This window comes from Erinaceus europaeus, chromosome 7 (genome assembly GCF_950295315.1).
Source record: "Erinaceus europaeus chromosome 7, mEriEur2.1, whole genome shotgun sequence".
NCBI lineage: Eukaryota > Metazoa > Chordata > Mammalia > Eulipotyphla > Erinaceidae > Erinaceus > Erinaceus europaeus.
In genome coordinates this window covers 5428786-5439803 of record NC_080168.1, presented here as the reverse complement: position 1 = coordinate 5439803, position 11018 = coordinate 5428786, and positions in this window count along the sequence as shown.

Genomic DNA, 11018 nt, shown 5'->3' with positions numbered 1-11018 from the left:
CATTCATAATATTGTGATTCTGTGACATGCTTCATATGTTTGCTTATTTAAGCGCAGGGCTGAAAGCCCATCTTGGGCAGGCAGTGTTTTTCCCAGCTGGAGGAGGTAATGTGATATTCCCTGCAGACTCCCTCTCTGTCTCATTGCCTCTCCAAAGCAAATGTACTTTTCCATCCCTTTCAACTGTGGCATGAAAAGAGGAGCCTGCAGTCAGTAGAGTTATTTGTGATATAATGAAGGCAGACAATGCCACGGCTCTCAGCCTGCTCTCCAGGTAAACACAAGGCACATGTAGAAGCCTGAAACTTGGACTGGTGCTGGACAAAACACAGTGAGACTATGTCTCTTTCCTGTACGAGAGAGAGAGAGAGAGGGAGAGAGAGAGAGGAGAGAGATCACTGCATCAAAGCTTCCTTCACTGTGGTGGGAGCCAGGCTCAAACCTGGGACAAGCACATGGCAAAGCAGCACACCGACCCCACGATGTCCTCTTTTAAATTCCTTTGGCTATAATTCCAAAAGACAGGAAGTGTTCCTTTAAATGCCCCCCAATAAAAGGGGGGATAGAAATAAAGGCAGGTACTGCTCTCAGAGGCCTAGAGCTCACTAAAGGGCTCTGCTTGGGTTAATGGCTGAGGCTATGAAATTCCAGCTCAGACAGATTAGCCAGGGTAAATCCTGCAGTTAGAAACTCCCCTAATCCCCAAGGATGCTGAGAAGCTTTCAACCCCCCACTTCTCACCAATCCTCCCTCAACTCCCAATAATAGTAACTTAATCCAAGAAGAAAGCAACAAGGTGCAGCCTGCGCTATAGAGCTGACCGTCAGAGACACTGCTGGAGAGGAGAGAGAACAAGAAAGAGCCTCATGCTGACATGTGCAAGGCCTGTGACTGAACTTGGGACCTCATGCTCATAAGTCAAACCCTCTAGCCACTGTGCCAGCTCCTGGCCCTGGGCTTTAGAAATAGGCCGTGAGCCATGCAGGTGGTTTCACATGCTCTAACAGCCATATCAGACAGGGGTGTGTGTGTGTGTGTCCCTCTATTTTAACCAAGCAAGAAGATGTTAAAATAAACACACACACACAATATGGTTTAGAAATTCTAGTTAGCATCTACTATTGTTAAGATAGAAACTTTAGTTTGAAAAGACTTTAATTTACATTTACTACAGCAAAAAAATAATAAAATCTTTAGTCTATATATCCTGTGCTAAAAAGGAACACCCAGGGAGTCGGGCGGTAGTGCAGCAGGTTAAGCACAGATGGCACAAAGCGGAAGGATCCCAGTTCAAGCCTCCGGCTCCCCACCTGCAGGGGGGTCGCTTCACAGGAGGTGAAGCAGGTCTGCAGGTGTCTGTCTTTCTCTCCCTTCTTTCTGTCTTCCTCTCCTCTCTCCATTTCTCTCTGTCCTATCCAACAATGATGACGTCAATAACAACAACAATAATCACTACAACAACAATAAAGAAAAAAACAACCAGGGCAACAAAAGGGAAAATAAATAAATATTAAAATAATTAACAATAATAATATTAAGGAGGCTAGGTGCATCAGCTCTCGGAGTTCCTGGCATAAACACAGCTCTGAAAGCCTGATGGTTTGCACTGTAGATGCACAGCTTCAGGGATGCACACCCTGCATCTCAATATTTTGGTGGATTTGAAAAGGACAAGAATATGAAAACACAGAAGGTCACCCACTTTCCTTCTCAATTCACATTCTAAAGCAGATGCTGCATTTGTTCTACTTCCCGGGGCCTTTGTTATGCAGATCGGAGCAAGGTGCAGAAAGCAGGATTACAAGTAACAGGAGAGGTAGGATTGATTTACCTAAAGGTCAGCACACCAGTACAGAAGGAAAATGAGAAGAGATCTGGGCTAGATAAAATGTGCTTTCCCAACGTTAAAACGCTCTATTCTTTGCTCAACAATGTGTTTGGCCTTGTATATTAACTCTCTTTTCAGCCACCAGGTTCCAGATGCTAACAGGATGCTGACCAGACTTCCCTGGACAGATGACCCCACCAATGTGTCCTGGAGCTCTGCTTCCTCAGAGCCCTTCCCCACTAGGGAAAGAGAGAGGCAGGCTGGGAGTATGGATCAACCTGTCAACACCCATGTTCAGTGGGGAAGCAATTACAAAAGCCAGACCTTCCACCCTCTGCAACCCACAACAACCCTGGATCCATACTCCGAGAGAAATAGAGAATGGGAAGGCTATCAGGGGAGGGGGTGGGATGTGGAGATCGGGTTATGGGAATTGTGCGGAATTGTACCCCTCTTATCCTATGGTTTTGTTAATGTCTCCTTTTTTAAATAAATAAGAACAAATTTAAAAAAAAAAAAAAAGTTCTATTCTTCCAAGGACATCATCGGGACAGTGAAAAACAACCCACAAATTGGGAGGACAGTTTTGCAATTGGAAAGTCTGACAGGTACTGTACCCAGAATAGATGAAGACAACTTTGCAATAAAATAAACAAAGAACCCAATTTAAAATGGGTGAAAGACATGACGAAGACATGTCTCTGAGAAAAGTAGACATATTTCTGATAAACTCATGAAAGGACATCATGAGTCTCATTAGTCACTGAAGAAATACAAACCAAGACCACTGTGAGGCCACTTTAGACCCACCAGCATGGCTCCAGTAAAAGGGGCTGAAGTAATTGTTGGCATGGATACGAAGAAATCAGAAGTCTCACACGCTGCTGTTAAAGAAGTAAAAATGGTGGACTGGATAACAACTTGTGTGGTAGGACATCTGCCTTGGAGTCGTTTGGCCCAAATTTGAGCCCTAGCACCACATGGAAACACCCCACCACTGAGGGAAGTCTGGTATTGTGGTCTCTCTCTGTCTCTTTCTCTGAATCAAAAATAAGGCCTGGCAAGAGAGAGAAAAAGAAAGAGAGAGATTAGATTTAAATGGTTTAGCAGCAGGGACCAGGCAGTGCCACATCTGGTAGACTGTATGTGTTACAGTACTCAAGGTTGGGGTGCATTGGATCGACCTTCTCGTGGTGCATCCCGTGAGTCCCCATTCATTGGGGAAACTGACGATCCTTCCTAGCCGACTGAATCCACATGGATCCCAGTCACTTTCAAAGCCAGCAACAAGCAGCTCCTGACAGCTTTCAACCTGACGCTGTTGACTGGCTATGGAAGAAGGGCAAACACTAGAAGAAGAAGAAGTACTCAAGGTCCTGGGTTCAAACCCCTAGTCCCCACCTTCAGGGGGGGAAACCTCACAAGTGTGTTTTTCTCTCCCTCTTTATCTTCCCCACTCTCTCTTGATCTATCTGTCTCTATCCAATAAATGTAATATTTTTAAAATAGTTGAGCAGCTATGGGGAACAATTAGGAAGTTCTGAAGAAGTTGCACATAGAGTTTCTTTCTTTCTTCCTTCCTTCCTTTCTTTCTTTCTTTCTTTCTTTCTTTCTTTCTTTCTTTCTTTCTTTTTTTGCCTCCAGGGTTCTTGTTGGGGCTCAGTGCCTGCACCATGAATAGTCCACTGCTCCTGGACGCCATTTTTACCCCTTCTGTTGCCCTTGTTATTGTAGCCTTGTTGTTATTATTGTTGTTGTTGATGTTATTCATTGTTGGATAGGACAGAGAGAAATGGAGAGAGAAGGGGAAGGCAGACAGGGGGAGAGAAAGATAGACACCTACAGACCTGCTTCACCGCCTGTGAAGCGACCCCCCTACAGGTGGGCAGCCAGGGGGCTCGAACCGGTATCCTTATGGCAGTTCTTGTGCTTTGCGTTTAACCCACTGCGCTACTGTTCGACTCTCTGGTTTTTGTTTTTTATTTGAGAGGGGAGAGGGAGATAAAGAAGGAGAGAGAAAGAGAGACACCTGCAGACCTGCTTCACCGCCTGTGAAGCGACTCTCCTGCAGGTGGGGAGCCGGGGGCTCAAACCCAGATCCTTACGCCAGTCCTTGAGCTTTGTGCCATGTGCGCTTAACCCGCTGCGCTACCACCCGACCCCCGCACATAGAGTTTCTATACATATATATGGCCAGTGATGTCACCCTTGGCACTCTACCCAAGAGAACTGAAAAGACAGGAAAATGCTTGATGAGTAACTACAGAGGGCCAGGCTGGCTGGAAGGACACTGGGGATAAAAACAGAGTGAGATGTTGCCCTACTGGACTTCACAGCTCGGCAGTCTGTGCTTGCTTGCATGCGTGCCTGTGTGACTGCACGTGTGTGCTCATGTGCACAGAATGGAGCGCTCAGACAACAGTTTCATGAATAAAGTAAGGACACAACCACCTCCTCATTTCAATTTGCTTCACTTGAGGAGATGTAGATTCTGGGGAATTAACCCGTGACCCTATTGCTGCCTTATACTGCCTCCCAGCCAGTAATTTATCTGTTTGTTTATTTATTAGATAGAGGCAGAGAGAAATTAAGAGAAGAGAGAGAGAGCAGAAAAGAGACAGAGAGACACCTGCAGCCCTGATTCACCACTAGAGACACTTTCCTCCTGCAGGTGGGGACTAGGGGCTTGAACTCGGGTCCTTGCACACTGTAAGTATAGTGTGCTTAACCGAATGTACCACTGCCTAGCACTTGCCAATAATTTTTTTTAGTTTACGCTTCTCTAGCAATAATACTACTAAACCACCTCCCAATCCAACTTACTTTTAGTATATATATCATCCAGGGTTATTGCTGGGGCTTGGTGCCTGCACTATGAATCCACTGCTCCTGGAGACCATTTTCCCATTTTTGTTGCCCTTGTTGTTACCCTTGTTGTTGTTCTAATTTCTTTAGGTATAGGGAGAGAGGAGAAAGGCACAGCACCATGCCACCACCCACACAGTTCCATTGGTCTTGTCTCCCATGTGGCACCAGGGCTTGAAATCAGCTCCTGAGGTGTGAGTAGGGCATGTGTGTTTATAATTTATATTTTAAAAAAAAGCAGAGAAAAATCAAAAAGAATAATGGGACTTTTAAAGGGTTACATTTTACAGTCAAGGAGGCTTCAAAGCCCATGGATTTAGGGACCCTAGCTCCAGCATCCCTGAATAAGATCATGTCTAAATGTTTCATTTATTTAAAAAGAAAAACTTGGTGGCTGGAGAGAGGGCCCGGTGTTACAGCACATGATTTGCATGTATGAGGCCTTTGGGCTCTGGTCTCTCTCTGCTTTTCTCCCTCACCTTAGTTCCTTCTCAAAAAGTAAATAAGTCTTTCAAAAAACAGTAGTGCATGGAGCAAATATGAGAGAAAAGCAACAGGTACTCCAAAATAAATCCAATGCCAATGATTTGGAAGCTGCCTGTCTAGAGTATGTGCTAAAAATGAACGGGCACTTTCCCAAGATATCAGTATATTATCCATAGCAAGAGAGTTGTCTATATTTGCAAAATAGACTATTATAATCAGACCACTTCACTAGCTTCCTGCACGAATGAACTCGCAAGCATTCCCTGAGGGTCTACGGAGACTGAGAGAGAGACAGAGGGACACTAGGTGGGGGCTGAAACTGGAAAGCACTGGGGTGATGATCTCACAAGGACTTCAATCCCCTCATTGTACAGAGCGGGAAGCTGATACCCAGAGGCTCCAGGGAGCTGGCCAACTCTCCACAGGGACTGGTCACTGAGCTGGGATTACCATCCAGGTGTCCTCATTCCAGGTTCAGCCAGAAGCTGAACTTAAAAATCATTGTTATATTAACGGAGGGTGGTCTGTTTACTAAACCCAGGACCTAAAATGCCCTCTGGCACGATGCATTGCTTCTTAGTACCGCCTCCCACAAGGAACAATGATGAAACAGCGCCTTGTCTCTTGTTTTTTTTTTTCCTTTTATTCACATTCTAATGAAACAATACATAGCCTCTTTATTGTTTGGTCAGTTAACAATAATGATTGATTTTTTTTTCATTCATTCAGCACTACACTAGACACCAGTTAGGAAGGACATATCATTCAAATATAGTGCCTGACCTCAAAAAGCAAAAATTCCACGGAGGACTTGAAACATGTTCACAAATACAATGGCCATAATGCAGGGGACAGGGGTAGGGTGAGGGACATATACATATTTTTTTATATATATTTATTTAGTTAGTTTCCCTTTTGTCGCCCTTGTTGTTTTTTATTGTTGTAGTTATTATTGTTGTTATTGATGTCGTCATTGTTAGATAGGACAGAGAGACATGGAGAGAGGAGGGGAAGACAGAGAGGGGGAGAGAAAGACAGACACCTGCAGACCTGCTTCACCGTCTGTGAAGCGACTCCCCTGCAGGTGGGGAGCTGGGGGCTCGAACCGGGATCCTTACGCCGGTCCTTGCGCTTTGCGCCATGTGCGCTTAACCCACTGAGCTGCCGCCCGACTCCCGAAATATACATCTTAATGACAACTTTAGATGCTACCAAGAGTCCCAAGATTCTAGAGGAGTAAAGTCAGCTTCATGTGGGAGAAAGGAAAGGTGGAAAATATATTCTGAGGGGTAAAGCAGTAGCGCACCTGTTTAAGTGCACACATGCACAAGGTCTTGGGTTCAAGCCACTGGTCCCTGCTTGCAGGGGGAAGGCTTCATGAGCACCAAAGCAGGGCTGCAAGTGTCTTTGTCTCTCTCCCTCTCTGTCTATTTTCCCTCTCAATTTCTCTCTGTCCTATCAAGCAAAATAAAGCTTGGGGGAAAATAAATGAATAAATAAAATATATTCCAACTTTACAAAGTATCTGAAATTAATGGAAACTGTTTAATTCTCTGGGTAACAACAACAAAATCATAAACTAGCAGAAGAAATAAAAACCCAGAAATTTCCTTAAAATTTCCTGCCTGCCTGACCATTAACACCTTCAGGTAGTGTTCTGCTCTGCCATTGTTTACAACTCAGGCTTAAGCCTGTTCTCTCTACACTGGAGGAAGCCTCAGTACTGTACTCTCTCTCTCGCCCCTCTCTCTATCTTTCTCTCTCTCTCTCTCTGTCTCTCTCTCTGTGTGTCTGCCTTTCTGACTTTATCCAAAAACAAACAAGCAAAATAACAAAACATACATGTGGATTAAGAAAAAGAACCAGGAGGCCAGGTGGTGGTGCACTCACTTAAGTGCACACAGTACTAAGCACAAAGACCCTCAAAAGGATCCTGGTTCGAGCCCCCAAGCTCCCCACCTGCAGAGGGGACACTTCACAAGTGATGAAGCAGGTCTGCAGGTCTCTCTCTCTCTCTCTCTCTCTTTCTCTCCTTCCTTCCCCTCTCAATATTTCTCTGTCCTATTCAAAAAAATTGAAAAAATGGCCATAGGAGCAGTAGATTTGTAATGCGGGCACCGAGTCCCAAAAATAACCCTGGAGGCAAAAAAGGAAGGAAGGAAGGAAGGAAGGAAGGAAGGAAGGAAGGAAGGAAGGAAGGAAGGAAGGAAGGAAGGAAGGAAGGAAAGAGAAAAGAAAAAGAAACCAGTTAAACATATAGCTCCACCTGGGATCTTCTGCAGAACATCCGCGCAGACCCAGACCCAGGAGATAATGTATGGAAACCCCACGTATAAATCTCAAAGCCTGGCGTCCTGGCATGTTTTTTTTTCTTGCTGGCTCAGAGGAAAGAATCTGACTTGTACAGCACATCAAGGCCCAGCTGATAAGGCAGTGCTGAGGAAATGTCTACGTGGAATGGAATGATCCCATTGATGTAAGCAGGTCATTTTATCTTCTTTCACTCAGCTGCTCTAGGGAATAGTACCTGATCGCCAAGGTCATATCACTTTTATAAAAAATAATAATAATACAATGACATTCTTTTAAACCACAGGCTTCTTTTTTTTTTTCATTTTTGGCTGTGCAAAACAGAAAATCAGATTCTCCTGGGGATTTTTTGCTCTTGCATAACAAGGAGACATGACTTAGTCACTGGAACTGGTTTTGGATTTGAGCTTTGGACCAGTGTTCTGGGAAATTCCTTTGGCCTTAGCCGTGAGGTTGCCAGTGGTCACAGAGAACTCCAGAATGACGCTGTCCAAAGGCAGGAAGAGGGTTCTTTCTCCGTGTGCACCAAGTGCTTATCAGGAAGCGCAAAAAAAATCCCAGAGGCCCTTCACAGACCTTCTTATATTTCATTGACCAGTAAAAGGACAAACTGGCATCTTTGCTGAGTGTAAGGCTGAGTAAGCAAATATCCCACTGGGTTAATGGTGCCATTCAGGGAGGAAGAAGTTAGAGGACCCACTTAGTTTTTGACTTGATAATAGCACAACCTTTCTGGCTATAAGGTAAGCGGGGGGAGAGAATTCTTCATTTCCCAGTATGATCCAAAAAAACTGTTCCTTATAAAAACAAATATATTTAAAAAAATTAAGCAGAGCATCTGCTAATTTCTTTTATTTTTTAAATATATATATATTTATTTATTGTCCCTTTTGTTGCCCTTGTTGTTTAAGGTAGTTGTTGTTAGATAGGACAGAGAGAAATGGAGAGAGGAGGGGAAGACAGAGAGGGGAGAGAAAGACAGACACCTGCAGACCTGCTTCACCGCCTGTGAAGCGACTCCCCTGCAGGTGGGGAGCCGGGGACTCAAACTGGGATCCTTACGCCGGTCCTTGTGCCACCTGCGCTTAACTTGCTGCACCACCGCCCGACTCCCAGCATCTCCTAATTTCTACAGCATCTGTCTGGTCTCATTTTGGCAGCATGGTCTATGATGATTTACTCAGATTTCTTAAAATAGAAAATTTCACTTTCCCTTCTGGAAGTTCTAGGCTTCTTTCAGATGGCTTCATTCATGTCATTGTTTGTTAAAGATGGAGACAGAGCTGGAGAGAGGGAGGAGGGGGCAGGGAGAGAACCATGGCACTAAAATTTCTTTCAGTGTGGAGGGTGCTAGGTTCAAACCTGAGTGGTGCACATGGCAAAGTAGCACCCTGTCCAGGAGAGCTGTGTCGGGGGCCCAAATGTCTTCATGTCTTAAGTCCATGAGTCTCTTGTAAACTCTTTCCACCTGGTCCATCCGTGCTTCTCCCTCCTAGTTACACAGAGATTTTAGTGCGTTCATATCACAGCAGATTTTGGGAAAGCCTTTGAGAGATGGGACCTTCAGATTTGATTATTTCAAAGTACATGTAAAATATATTTTTAGGGGTGGAGGGTAGATAGCATAATGATTATGGAAACAGACTCATGCCTGAGGCGCCAATGTCCCAGGTTCAATCCCCCACACCCACCATAGGCCAGAGCTGAACAGTGCTCTGGTAAAATACACACACACACACACACACACACACACACACACACACACACATATTTAGGGGAGTCGGGCGGTAGTGCAGCGGGTTGAGCGCACGTGGTGTAAAGTGCAAGGACCAGCGGAAGGATCCCGGTTCGAGTCCCCGGCTCCCCACCTGCAGGGGAGTCACTTCACAAGTGGTGAGGCAGGTCTGCTGGGGTCTTTCTCTCCCCCTCTCTGTCTTCCCCTTCTCTCCATTTCTCTCTGTCCTATCCAACAACGACATCAATAACAACAACAATAATAAGTACAACAACAATGAAAAACAATAAGGGCAACAAAAGGGAAAAATAAATAAAATATTAAAATTTTAAAAATATATATTTTTTAATTGGGAGCCTGGCAGTAGTGCAATGGGTTAAGTGCACATGGCGCAAAGCACAAGGACCAGCATAAGAATTCCAATTTGAGTCCCCAGCTCCCCACCTGCAAGGGGGTCACTTCACAAGCAGTGAAGCAGGTCTGCAGGTGTCTGTCTTTCTCTCCCCCTTGCTGTCTTCCCCCTCTTCTCTCCATTTCTCTCTGTTCTATCCAACAACAGCAATAACAATAACAATGATAAAAAACAAGGGCAACAAAAGGGAAAAAATGGCATCCAGGAGCCGTGGATTTGTAGTGCAGGCACCAAGCCCCAGCAATAACCCTGGAGGCAAATAAATAAAGTCCTTTAAAAAATTTAAAATATATTTTTTTGATTCTGGTTTATTTCTTATTGGATAGAGACAGAGAGAAATTGAGAACCAAGGAGGACATAGAGAAGGAGAGAGACAGAGAGATACCTGCAGCCCGGCTTCATCATTCATGAAGCTCTCTCTCTACAAGTGGGGGCCATGGACTTGAACTTCGGTCCTTGTGCACCCTAACGTGTGTGCTTAACCAAGTGTGCCACTGCCTGGACCCCACAGAAAATATTTTAAATAATATCAATACGAGGAAAAAGCTCTCACAATATATTCTAATGGGATTACAGGCATGAATTAGTAAGTCACATTCATAAGTGAAGCGTTGGTTTGTAATGACAAGCAACCATCTGCTTCCTCACTTTCCAACACCCACTTCATGAATCTGTAACTTCTAACTCATCTGGCTGTTTTTCTTCTCATACTACCATTTAAATTACATGTTTTTATTGCTATCTCTTGACCTTTTTGGTGAGGAGGAGGGCTTGGGCTTTGTCAGCTGAGTCTCTTCTACAGAGTATGAAGACGTGGCTCTCTCATACCCACCCACAGCCTTTGCCTCTTCCCCACATCACCTCGGTACTGTTAGGATATTTCCACTTTGCTTCTTTTGACACAGCACTCAGCGCCTGTAAAATTCTCTCTGCTGGGAGTCGGGTGGTAGCGCAGAGGGTTAAGCGCAGGTGGCACAAAGCGCAAGGATCCCAGTTTGAGCCCCGGGCTCCCCACCTGCAAGGAGAATCGCTTCACAGGCGGTGAAGCAGGTCTGCAGGTGTCTGTCTTTCTCTCCCCCTTCTTCGTCTTCCCCTCTTCTCTTCATTTCTCTCTGTCCTATCTAACAATGACGACATCAATAACAACAACAATAATAACTACGACAACAATAAAACAACAACAAGGACAGAGTATGGATCAACTAGTCAACACCCATGTTCAGCGGGGAAGCAATTACAGAAGCCAGACTTTCTAACTTTTGTACCCCATAATGACCTTGGGTCCATGCTCCCAGAGGGATAAAGAATTAGAAAGCTTAGGGGTCGGTCAGTAGCAGCGGGTTAAGTGCACGTGGCACAAAGCGCAGGGACCGGCGTAAGGA